The 13381-nt window shown below is 41.5% G+C and overlaps 1 protein-coding gene across 14 annotated transcripts in view; it reads left to right on the forward strand.

Annotated features, from left to right (window-relative positions):
• Nucleotides 1-13381, forward strand: part of LOC107996734 (RNA-binding protein Musashi homolog Rbp6) — a 744804-nt gene that overhangs the window by 418715 nt on the left and 312708 nt on the right. The gene's annotated exons all lie outside the window — the stretch shown is intronic.

Consider the following 13381-nt stretch of genomic DNA (forward strand, 5'->3'; position numbering starts at 1 on the left):
ATTTTTTTTTATTGCGCAATTGCGGAAAATTGTTGTTCGTTAAAAAGGACTTAGGATGCACGAAGGTATTCAGCGATTGGACGCGAGTGGAAATTCACACGTGTCTGCGTGTATCTCTCCCAATACAGCAGTGGATGCTTTCCTCTAAGACAGGAAAAGTTTGCCACGGCATATGGACGCGGGCTGTGCCTTCATTCGATCATTTTCGATGAAAGTCTGCGGAATAGTTTTATCTCCTAATTCATTTCTTATTTTTTACGTTTCCAATTTTATCAATTACACCTGTATCAACTTGATAATACTCTCTCATTTCGTAATCCGTAAGTACATATAATTAAACTTACACTTGCGATAAATAATTGTTATTTACGTTTCTATTTCAAAGTTTCAAGTTCTCTTTCCCCGCAAAATCAAAAGATGTATTAATATTCGTAAAATTTAGGACATCATTGTGTTATATTGTGCACGCTCACGAAATAATTTTAATAGATCCTCAACGAGGATTCCTCAAAAGACGGAAGTTTATTATTGTGTTTGCGTAATTCAATTCATTCGGGAGGAAACGATACGTCACACGAGGTAAGGGAACAAAAATATATAAATAAGAGCCAAAAGAAATAACATTAACTTTTCTTTTCCTCGTGCGTGCAGCCTCGCCTTTATGACGACTCTTTTTTTCGTACAAGCGTTTCATCGCGTTTCCTGGAACGACGAAGGGGAGGGTTATGTGAGGCCGTTATTCACAGTTTATGAATATCGTCCAGGGTGACAAGGGATGGATGAAAATCTCATTTTTCTCAAATCGACCGAATCTAGTTCCAATCCAGCATCTTATAGCACGCGGGAGTCTCGTAAATGCGTCTACATTATGACTTTTTTTTACGAGATTAGATCGGCCGATGCTTTCGCAACTTTTTTCTGCACTTTACCTTTTATTCGAACGATATAATTTGATTTCATTCGATGAAAGATAAATTTTGGACATTGCACTGGAGATGATATTGGAAATCATCCCTGGATATTGAATTTGGATAAAAAAAACTTCATCTTTCGATTAGGTTTTTCTTTTTAGATTCATCTATATCGTATATAACGTAATATTTCCAAATTAATTGCAATTTTGGAGGAAATTTATTTAATATTTTTCGCATTATTGGTAGATACATATTATTTTAAACCGTCGAATAAAACGATATTAAAATAAATTGAAAAATGGCGCAACAATAACTAAAATTAAATATCTTGGATGGGGGAAAAATGGAAAAAATAAAATACTCTCAAAAAATATGAAATATAAATACAGTTTCGCTTACGCGAATTTTGTAAAACAATTGAATACATCAATACCCATATCGCAATAAAATATAACTCGGATAATTGAATAAAATTAAACCAAATAAAACCTTTGAGAGCAATTTAATCGATCATTCGGCCAAAAGTTTCCCTAATTCACCTTTCAAATTGGTCAATTCGTTTATTTATCTTTTTCCTCTAATGTAAATCTGATACATTCATTTATTTACGCATCATAAATTCATATCTCACTAAATTGAATAATTATTAGAACTCGGGTTTCTATATCGGATCAAGGTATCGTAATGCACACCATACTTTTTCAATATCGTTCTATTTAAAAAAAAAAAAACAATAGTCCTTGTTTCTTCGATTCAAAAGTCCTTTCTTTCCCTTCCGATCGCACAATAATTTTCTCATGATCCGAGTTCGCGTGGAATCACGACAATGAATCCTTCCCCTTTTCTTTCCGCGATGCCTACAATTTTCCCCAATACTTGAAAAAATAAATACAAGCTCAACTAACGCGCCCACTTGGCCACCGCACGCACTGGTGGTCTCAACAAAAGAGGAGCAGCAGGGGTTCAGGCAAGGAGGGAGGGAGGGTAGATAAAACGGTCGAAATTGTTGCCGGTTATTCATGTTGCCTTTTGAAAGAAGAAGAAAAGGGGATGATATGGCCGTCTCAGAATTGCGAGGAGGGATCGAGCTCTCCCAAGTATGCGCTAATGCAGCTCGTAGCTCCCGCGGCAGTTTGCTACAGTTCCGCCGTCCACCGTTTCCGGTGACAGAATGCGCGCTCCTTATCCGAAATCTATGCGAGCATTTATACGCCGGCCTGCCCCGTGAACGGGGCGAGGAGCACTTGCGCGTTCGGGAATCTGAAAATTGCATTCCTGGCATCCGGGCCGCCTGCACGATTTTCCATCGGCCATGGAACTGTGGAACACCGATCTCCTGGGAGAGGGAGGGTTAGCCTAACTCATCCCCTCCGCCTCCCAGGATGAATTAGGTTGTCGACTCTTATGACCCGAGTAAGCGCCGATGCTTTTCCCATTTCGAAACTGGGGCAAGTTCCAACGAGCGAGAGAAAGAGAGAGAGAGAGGGAGAGACTGTCCAAACTGTTTTGTGAATCAAAATGGACGATGAATGGGGAATGTTAGATCGTGGTGTGATCTCGATTTGACGATTATCTGCGGTTGTGGGTATTCTGCAGAGTTTCTGGTAGAGAATTCCGGATACGTAATAAGGGATGATATTATTGGTTCTTTTTGATATGATTTCGGGATTTCCAATTCATCTTCGCACATTCATTGACTCGAGAAAGGAGGGAAAAAGTCTGTGTTTCAACAAGAGGAGGACGAATCGACGAATGGAAGTGCGACGATCGAAGGGGTCAGGATAGGATGCAAAGTTGGATTGCAAAATGGCAAGCCGCAGCAATGTAGGATTATTGTACGTACAAGAGATTTACCGCCTGTGGCCCTTTTGCTCAGCCAAAGGGCGGCCGAGGTCGCTATGGTAACAGACAGGCGGAAGCCAGAGCCTACCCTTCCATTTTCCTGGATGCAAGCACCCGACGTCTCGCTCTCTTGCGTCAAGTGATTCTCTTGCACCGTTCTGCAACTTCTCCTCCTCCTCCTCCTTCTCTTCTTTTTTCTTTTTTTTTCTTTTTTGTTCTTCTTTCGCCTCGTCTTCAACCCGTGTCTCGCACTCTTTTCGCACTCTTCTCTCCTCCTCTTCTCAAACTCGTGCGTCGCCACCAATCTTCTACCCCTCCCCCTCTCCGGCTCGAGCTCCATTATCAATTCTTTTTATAAGCGGAACGGTCGAGAGTTTCGAGAGGATGGGCCAAGGAGAGATTCGATCTCGACGTGGCGGCGATGGTGAAATTCGTCTGTCAAAGGGGAATGGCATTGACCGATATAACGAGAATACAGGGGGTTGAAATATTTGCAGATTCGCTTGAATGGTTACGTCCAACCGGGATCGAAGTAAAAGAATCTTTCAAGTTGATGTATGGAATATTAAAACACCGATGGTGGATATTTTGGGAGATGGAGAGAATTTTCGAAAGCTTGGAGAGGAATTCAGTAAGAATTCATGAAATAAACATTTCGTAGCTTCTTATATTCTTATTAGCTTGAGGAAATAAAAAATTTTCTTAAGTCTTCAACCTGCAATCTATCCAATCTATCCAAAGATTCGAAACTTGAATCAAAGAGTAGGAGCTCTCGATCATCTCGTGCGTGAAGTCTGTTCTGCGTCTGTTCTCGATTCTTTCTCAAGAAAGAAGCCAAGGCGTTCATTAATCAGCTCGAATCAAGGGAAGGAGGCCCCGTCACACCGGGGGCCTTGTTTCTCGCGAGAGGAGATCAAAGTGGTGGCGGGCTCGTGGGCGAGGGTCGGTTCGGATTCGAAATCGCGGAGAGTGGCTACTTCGTGTCTGCTCGAGACTTGAAGAGGGAGGGAAAGAAAGGCAGGGGCTAGGGATGAGGACGAACGATCCGTCCACTCGACCGTACTCCTCCTGGCAACCTTCTCAATCCTTCGCTTCCACTCGAGCGTACCGGGAATCAAATTGCGATCCTTCGCGACGCGCACGAACGAAAACTTAGTGGAAAAGAAAGAAACGGATCCCCATATTCGAATTTCATCGTTTCTCCTCGGCGATCCGCCTCGCGATTTTGGCTGGTCGAGGCGTGCGGTCGGAAAACACTTCGGGTATTCACGAAAAATTTACAATAATCACTCGGCAAGACGCACAACGAATATTCAACAGCGCATCAACAGGTGGTCATCCGCCGGTTTTTTTCTCCCCCCCTCTCGTCCCCTTTCTCCTCACGCGTCTCACGGTATCCTACGGATTTGAGTAGATTCTGGAAATCTTGCAACGAGTTCGATCGCGCCAGATCCGTCCTCGGGATTGGAATATTTTTATACAGGGATGGTTTTCGCTCCACTTTTGCACATATATATGCACGAATGATAATGTTTCGAACGAGGAGAGAGAAAGAATGGGAAATTGAAGAATTACTTGTAAATTTTTTAAAATATTTTAAACAGTGATCATTCCTCCTCTCATAATCGGGATCAGATTGTCAAAGGGGAGGTTAAATATCTTCTCGTGAAAAATAATTCTGTCAATCCTGGCGACAAGCGACTATTCCCTCCTCACAAAGGACTTCTATCCCCCCTCGAACGGGGGATGAAACTCATAAACTGGGAGAAAGGAAAGAATTCGCGACCCCATGGTTCAGAGGTACACGCAAAACGTTTGATCCTGAACGCCCGATCGCATCGGCGTGTCCCGCGGAGAAAAAATATTGAAGCGAGGATGCGAGAAAGCGCCGAGTCAGGATCACGCGGCTATCGAGTTATTTCAGCGGCGAGATAAGCGTTATCCGAGCCGGCCATCCCCTGCGGCTATGAATATTAACGAATTCCGGCGTACCGGGACGGACAAGACTTGAAAGGGATCGGCTGGACTACGGTCGGTGTGTGCGTGACAATCCGGGAATGAAATTAATTTTCCACCCCCAAGACGTATTGCTGTAATGCTTCATCCCCGGGGATAAATTATTTATCGGAAGTCGCGCGAATAAAGTCGAAGAGAAATAAGAAAAAAATCTCCTCTTTTTCTTTCTTTTTTTTTAATTTTTCTTGTTAATAAAGCAGATTGCTAAATTCTCGATTACGCTTGCGTCGTCTCAAGGGATCAAGTAATTTTCTTTTTAACGAGTAGATCGATTTAACTGATGTCTAAAGACGTTATTATTTATTAAATAATATTTTGGAAAGTCGAATGGTTATATTATAAATGATTTAAAGTTAGAATATTTAATCTAATAAAAATGTCTTCCAAAAGGGCTCCTCTCCATCGTCGAATTCTTTCGATGCAGTTTCGATATTTAATCGTACGAACAATTTTCCAATGGAGTTTTTCGTAAATCGTATTCGAGATTCGCCAAGCTCAAGAAGTTTGCCGGCAAATCGGATCGAGAGGAGAGGGGAAAATGGAAGCAGGAGGTACGTGGAACGGGAGGGAGAGAGACAGGAGGAGCGGGTCTCTCCTCGTAGCAGCTCGTTCCACGCTCTGTGTCGGGCAGCGGCCAATTATTCCGCCGCTAATTGAGTTACGTCGCGGCCTAAATGCCCGATGAATATTCATATCCTTGCCCGTGCTATCCCTGCGCGCATTCCACCCCTCCCCCATACACCCCTTCAACCCCTCCGCCCGCCACTTTCGCTTGGTCGCCGCCCACGGCAAGAAAAAGTTGTCGCGAGTTAAAAATGTAATGAAATTAGAAAATTACGTCTGCTCATCATTCCGAGCGAACGCTACGAATTTCCGTTTTCGTTTCTTTCCACCCCTTTTCGCGCTCTAACTTCGTTTCGCCCGCCCTCCTCGTTTTCCTTCGACGAAAGAGGGAGAATTTTTCTTCCAAATTCTTCTTCCAGATCTTTGTACGCGATTTTTTACAAAAAGAAATGTGTACACTGCGCGAAACAATTAAATTGTTTCGCTTGTTCTTTCCCTAACGAAAATATATATTTTTATGAACAAATTTAAATGACGTGCATCGTTGAATTTGTACGTTGTAAGAATTCGTAATTTATATATAAAATTAAAGGAATAGAATTATCAGTTTTTCTTCAATCAATTCGATATTTATCTCGAGCCTAATAGCAACGATATTGTTTCAAGATTTTATTCGAATATGATCCATCCTCGTGTATATTCAATAAACGCACACCATAAACCAACTTCCGCGAAACAACGCATTTAAAGATCTCTCCATCAAACTCGCGTCTCGAGCGAACCGAGAATTTGCAGACGATATCTTTCACCAACTCTCCAACTATCCAATCTTCAATCTTATAAGCGTCGTCATCCAATCTTCCACGCCTCCCACAACCCAGCCACCCTTTCATAGTTTCAACCAATCCTCCCAAGAATAAGTTCCTCGATTCCGCCCTCGCTTTCTTTCTTTCTTTCTTTCTCTTGCTTAATTACACGTCCAGCGAGGGGGGACGAATCGCGCGAGAGAATATTTCGCGAAATTATTATAACGCGGAGGGGGCGATTATGCATGCGGGGCCCATAATTTGGTCGTTAAGAGCGTCGAAGCTCGGTCGTTATCGCGGTTGGAAGGAGAAACGGATCAGCCAGATTTTCTTCTTCCCCCCTTTCGTTTTTCCATCCTTGCCCCTCTTCCTTTTTCCTTACCACCCTCCCCTGCCTCGCCTGCAGCGGACGGACGAGGTGACTTAGAGGGATTGCAATTTGCATAATGCAATTCAACGGGATCCCGTTTCAAGGAAAAGTCAAGAAGAACAGGGCAATTACAATGAAACTCCATGGGACGGCGGTGGCTTTCACGGTCTTGCTACCGACCACCTAGACGATGTCGACTTTATAAATATTCAGCCGGTCATTAAGGCGAGCACGGTGGAGGACAGGGAGGAGGGAGGGGGGTGGTGGTTGGTCTGGAGGCGGTCAGGGATACCTGAACCCCGAGAAGAAGAAGAAAAGAAGTGGGAAACGGTGTATAAAAGCGGTGCAAGCTCGACGGTGTCGGGGGTGGGGGCGTTATTAAGCGCTCTCGCGGTTTTCTTGTAATTCGATTCAAAATGTCGGCCCGATAATAGCCTCTATATTGCTTCCAGTATTGCGGTGCTTGGAAAATACACCATGTGTGTTGTTATATGGGTCGCTTTTTAAATTGTACAAATTTAAAAAGGTGATGAGAGTGGAGGATATTAGTTTCGTGATACTTTTATTAATTTTTCCTCGTATATTTGTTCCTTTTTTCTTTTTACTTTTTTCTTCGGAAAGATAAAGAGAAACGAGGAAAATTAAATTTATGCTTAATGACGAGGCTTAATGAAGAGTAGTTCTTGAATTAAATGGAATATATATATTTTCATAAACGTACGACTATTAAATTTTATTCCCTTACATACATTTTGAAGAAGTCTTACTCCAAACTCCAAACTAATTTGTGTTATAAATGTAATATTCAATATTCGATTCTTGTTAATGGAATCGGCGGAGAAAGTTTAATTAAATTTTTAATTCGCTGATAACAACCTCGGGACTTGCCGTTAAGGGGGTAACCGAGAAAGACAAAGGAGTTTTAATTAAGGAAAAAATTCCGTGTAATTAACACATAACCGTATCTTTCCGTTCCTCCTTAACTTTTCAACGATTGTGGCCTCCAACCCTTCCTTCTTATCCTTCCTATCCCTAGAAATCATCTTCCAACAAATTCCTTCCACCATCTCATCCACGATCCAATGCAATTCGATCGTAGTGCGATTCGCGCCCCTCCTCTCCTCCTTCTCAAAAAAAAAGAAAGAAAAAAGAACCTATCGTTCTCGAGGAAATGGCTCGCATGGCCACTCGTATCGGGCGTCGAAAATCTTCCTTGGAAAGTCCACGGAGGCGAGGAAATCCCGCCAGTAAATCGAAAACAGGGGCGAGAGGAAGAAGAGAGAGGGGGAGTAGGACGGAGAAGATCGACGAAAGACGGAGGATCGAAGGACTGGCTGTGTGGCACACGGGGTGGGTGATTGTCTTCGCCTTGGAAAGAGAAAAGCGGATTAAGGCGGTTGGTTAAAGAGCAGTTACCATATAGTTGAGCAACGAAGCAACGAGCTAAGGCGAGAGGAGAGAGAGAGAGAGAGAGGGAGTAGGGAAGGAGAAGTGGAAAAGGAGATGGTTTCTTGAATCGTGGAAGCTACGTGAAGTTACTCCTACTCTCCCTGGCTACGTCCATAACTAGCTTCAGCTCCAAGGCAAGGAAGGTAGAGCTCTCCTCGAATAGGTATATGGCTGCCGCCTTCGTTCCCGCTACCACGGTTACTGCAATAGTAGAAACTGTCGAGTTAAGTAACTGCCGGTACTTACAGTAACTTCGCGCGCAATGAAACCGCCTACATAAATACACCTAATACACTTGCCTCCTTTCTCTTGCTCGACCCACCCTCCGCCACCCACCCTTCTGTTACCTATCCAGTCGTGTTCGTTCGTAACGTGCATGATATACTCTATCCACCCACGTTGCGGTAAATTCCTTCGTTGCTGTGGAGCTCATTCCTTTCTTGTATGCGATATTTCACGATATTTGTCGATTGGTTTCATCTTTCTTGCGTTTCTTCTCTTAAACGTTCGAATTCGTCGATCGATAGGTCGTGAAGGGATGGAGATTCGAACGTGTTAATCAGTTGAAGGATGATTCGTTGAATTTATTTCTTCACTAAATGGGAATTGAAGAAAAATTGTAGAACTGGCATATAAATCACCGGGGGTTTATAATTTTAGCTCGAGTTAATAAGGTAGCAGGGTTAAGATTAAAACTTTTAAGAACTCCAATGTAAAGAATTCGAGCTTGGCGTGATTCGAGGATTGTACGGAAGTTAACCATGTTCGAATGTTTCTCTATTAATTCAGAGCTCGGCGTTCCACTGATTCTTGGGCCGAATGTTCTGTTCAAAAGTTTCGGTAATTCCCATTCTAAAACTAATCTTCTAACTCCGAAAGAAGTGCTATAGGTACAAATAGCGATGCGAGAACACCAATAAGGATTGGGAGGAAAGGAGAGGAGAGTTTCTTTTGCCTTGGAATTAAGGTCGTGTGCAATATCTTCACATTGTAGAAAGAAAAGTAGGAAATTTCACAGTTCAACTCTGTTTGAATTTCATCGTTTGTTGTACGAGTCGGATTATAATCCTTACGTTATTATAAATCCGGGAATAATTTTATTTCGATGAATGAATTTTTATTCGCAACTTATATAAACTTTATAATTGTATTTATAAATTATAATTTTTTTTTATTTATCAAGATGGTGATGATATCCAATTGGAGCGGGACGGAGAAACGGATTTTTTGTTTTAATAATGGCTGCATCAAACTGTGCGATGGGTACTCGAAGATTAAAAAGTGTCTACAAAACCATCCCTTCGCGCGAAGATTCTCTCCATTCACATTTAGTGAACTTAAAGTAAAATTCCTTTTCTTAGCCTATAATTTTTCCTGTCGCTTCAGACCTCGTTATCTCTGACAAAGACTCCATTCGACTAAAGGTGATAAAAAATCTCATTATCTCAGCGTAAAGATTACTCTGCAGATTTATTATGACGTTATCCTTCTATCGTACTACGTTGTACTTGTCGTTCATTTTCCTCGCTGTAACGCAGGAAACATCCGCCGTCTCCTTCGTTTAAACTGATCAAATTAAAATTCTATCGATCATAAATTTATTACAGGTTACGATTAAATTATCTTTTATTCTCTCGTACAAAAACATATCAATTCGAAACAATTCTCCTTTCGACGACGTTAATGAAAATATATTCGAACGTTTGCATCCTTTTCATAATAATTTTATACAAAAAAAAAAAAAAGAAAACAATTTTATCGATACAAATATAAATTTCCAATGCTCTTGATTTTCCATCAAAAAATCATTAACTTATATCGATCTCATTTCTTTTCTCAAACAACGACTCTAAAAAGATAACTCCGGACAAAGTAAAACAATCCATAAACCATCTTAAAACGATGACACAGTCGTTAAACTTTCCACCTTCACTTTGACGGACATTATCCCATCCATCCTCTGTAGTATCCGAGGTCGACCCCCGTCGAGTCCAAATAAAGTACCTCTTTAACCTTACCCATTACTTTCTACTCGCTTTGCGGTTCCCCCCTCCCTCTTCCTTCGCAATCGAGGCCGTACTACTTGCACGTAAATTATCCTCCCCGAGAGGATATGACTTTTTCGCGTAAAATAATAAAAGGATCAACCGATGGATAATCCATAAATCCTTTACAGATTATCTCCCGTATTAACGCTCGAGGCAAGATTTAGAATTAACGCTCGCCTCTCTTCCCTTCGCATCGTCTTCTTGATAAAGGAAATTCTTCATCGTTCATAATTCCATCGTCGGAGAAATCGGGCGAGAATCGAGAATCTCGCGTCTTTGATCACGTCGTTTATCATCTCCTTGAACGATTCGCGTCCACATTCGCGTTAACAGATTTAGATTCAACGCGGCTTTACCAGCGATTTCACCAGCTCCACCGGATTTTCATCCATCTCGGCTGGCCTTACACAGCGGAGAGGAGGGTTCTTTTTCCGCGGCGTGGAGAGCGCGTGACAAACAAATGCACCGCGTCAGCCCTGCGTGACACTCTTCCGTGGTTGCCTCGAAAAAGGGGAAGAGAGGGAGAGGGAGAGAGGAAGAGAGAGCAAGGCAGGAAAGGATGGTTAAGGAGGAGAGGCAAGCCAGGCCAGACGACGAGGGAGGGGGAGGGAGATGAGAAGCGGAGGATCGTAGAAGCCGTGCTCAAGTAGACAAGAGACACGTCATCCGCCATCCTTCTACTCAGCCTTTTATAGATTATTCACGTACAATGGTCGAGTGACAAGCGGAGGACCACGACGCTCGATGGATCTGCGCCCCCTTACTTTTTCTTTTCTTTTTTATTCTACCCACTAAAATCACGATTTTCTCTTTTTTGTCTCGTGTAGAGTAGCTAGCGATCCAAAGTGACGTGTCGGGAATGAGAAACAATGAAATTCCTTTTTCTTCTTCGTCGATGGTAGCTTGATACAATTAATAGTGAAATTAATGAATGAAAGAAGCTTCCCTTGAGAATTCTTTTTCATTCATCTCGATACGATGAGACCAGACGTTTGACACGATTTCTGCACCGTCCATGGACACTTCGAGTTCTTACATCTCCTCAATTTATCGTAATGAAAGGAAAAATCAGCTTCAACACGGTTCCCTCTATATTCTCTACATCGAATTTGACTTAGAAAAAAGAAGAACTTTTAATTCCTCGTGTCGTTTTATACGAGAAAAATCAAAGTCTTGGCCGATTACAATCTTCTCTCTTTTCGTTATAAAATTATTGTCTAGCACGAAACGTCACTTGATGCACTTGATGACGAGATACCAATACGTCGAAACGCATATATCCCATCACGGATATATCGTCGCTTTACACAGAATCGAGGATGCGACGCGATATCAAATTACGAGAATCGATCAACGTTCCGCCCGTGCATCGACGATTTCCGTTGCATCATCGTAAACACGAAGTCCGCGGAATGAGCACGGGAGAGAGAAGGGAATACATGTAAATGCGTGTGGCCGGCAAGTGGTGGCGGTCGGTGTTTTTTTTCTTTTTTTCTCTCTCTCTCTCTCCTCCCATCCTCCCCCCCGGTATCGTCGATGTTTGGTGTTTTAATGTTGATTGGACGACTGCCGATTCAGCCTGCGTTCGTTTGCCACGATTGTTGTTTCCGCGGTCGAGCGGCCGAGAATTTTCAAAATTCTGCACCGCGTATATACACGTGGCCGGGAACACGTAGGTGGATAAATCGTCAGCGAAATTGCGAACGTGGATAGGTTTATTCCCATTTCGAGGGATGGGGGTAATACGGTCCTCGAAAGGTCCCGAGGTCCTCTTTCCGGGGATAATGGGGGATCATACTGATAATGGAACGGGGGAGGACAAGGTTGCCGAGATACTTTATTTCACGTTTCATTGTAATTTTCATTATGCATATATATGTCTGTTCAATTTTCAATTTTCCATTGGATCCGTGAAAATAGTAAATAATTGTAAGCAGAATTTACACGATATTTAAATATATTTAATCATTTTGTTATTATCTCGTTATAGTTATAACGTATTTAATACGCGAATGATATAATGAACCGTTATTTGCGTCAAATAGGATATATATATATATAGCATTTATTTCGCTGACAAAATATAATCAATTTTGACAATTACATACTTCGGTATTCCGAATATCCCATGCTTCAAAATAGCCCGTTTTATCACAGGAGATATTGTAATCTGCAATCCGTTTAATTTTACACCAAGAATTTATCTAACGTTCTAAATAAATCAAATTAATAATTTGCCCTTACACACCATCACATCTAGCGAAACAAAACCGTATAAATTGAAATCATCAATTTCAACTGAATTTATTATATTACACCGATACGCGCAACTGTTTAATAATTTTTCATACGATTTATTATAATCATAATGAAAAGATATACGGCCATCATTCTCGGCAATCATAATATTTCTATCCTATTTTATCCCTTTAGACATCTTTAACCTATAAATTTCATCTTTTCTCAAATCTACTTTATGCGTGTACGACTGGTGGCATAATAAATCGGTGAAAATTTAGAATACCTACACTGCTTCTCTGATAAATCGTTTTAACGAGGTCTGCTCTTGACTAGTGCAAATTTCACTACCACGTACGTATACACACTTTATTGCCGCTAATAGATTTATTGCTTGATGGGGGGACAGGTATACGGGCCACACGTATTGTTATTATAAGGAGGGATCTATAGTAGCTATGAAGCTGTCATGTTGCAACTGAATGGTGGAGATATATATATATGAACGCGGTACAAGTCTAAGTAAACGTTTGAATATGGAAGCCAATTCGGCTACATTGTACATACACGGAAATTTTGATGGAGCAACGTTTGCTTAAATAATCTCTTTAGTACGTCAACAGATTTTACCGGTTTATTTGGATTTGGAATGGAAATCATCCCGGATAACGAATGACATTTTCGTTCAATGAGAAATTACATATTCCAATTATCTGATACAGCTTCACATATGTACTTACAAATTTTCTACTCGAATCTTCTATTCAATCGTAACATAACGCTCTGACGTAAATTGTCTCATGTTTAAAACACAGGTCTATGCCTTAATCCCCAAATTAAAGTGCAATCTCTATTCTTTTCTTCTCTCCTTTCCCCAGAATTACATTTCTAATTAATATACGATAAGAACTCTTCGTTTCTTCGTACATTTTACGCGATATATAAAAATTTATTTAAACTGGTTACAATTACTAAAAATATATAACGATTCTAGTTGTCCCGACATGGAAAACTTTATTTCGAACGAGCCGCGTAAATCAAGTTGTATAGGGGGCGGCCGCTTAAGCGTGACATTCAATTCCGCAAACAAGCCGGAGAATCTGCCAATTTCGGCAATTCACGATACCGTATACC

This window comes from Apis cerana, linkage group LG2 (genome assembly GCF_029169275.1).
Source record: "Apis cerana isolate GH-2021 linkage group LG2, AcerK_1.0, whole genome shotgun sequence".
Classification (NCBI taxonomy): Eukaryota; Metazoa; Arthropoda; class Insecta; order Hymenoptera; family Apidae; genus Apis; species Apis cerana.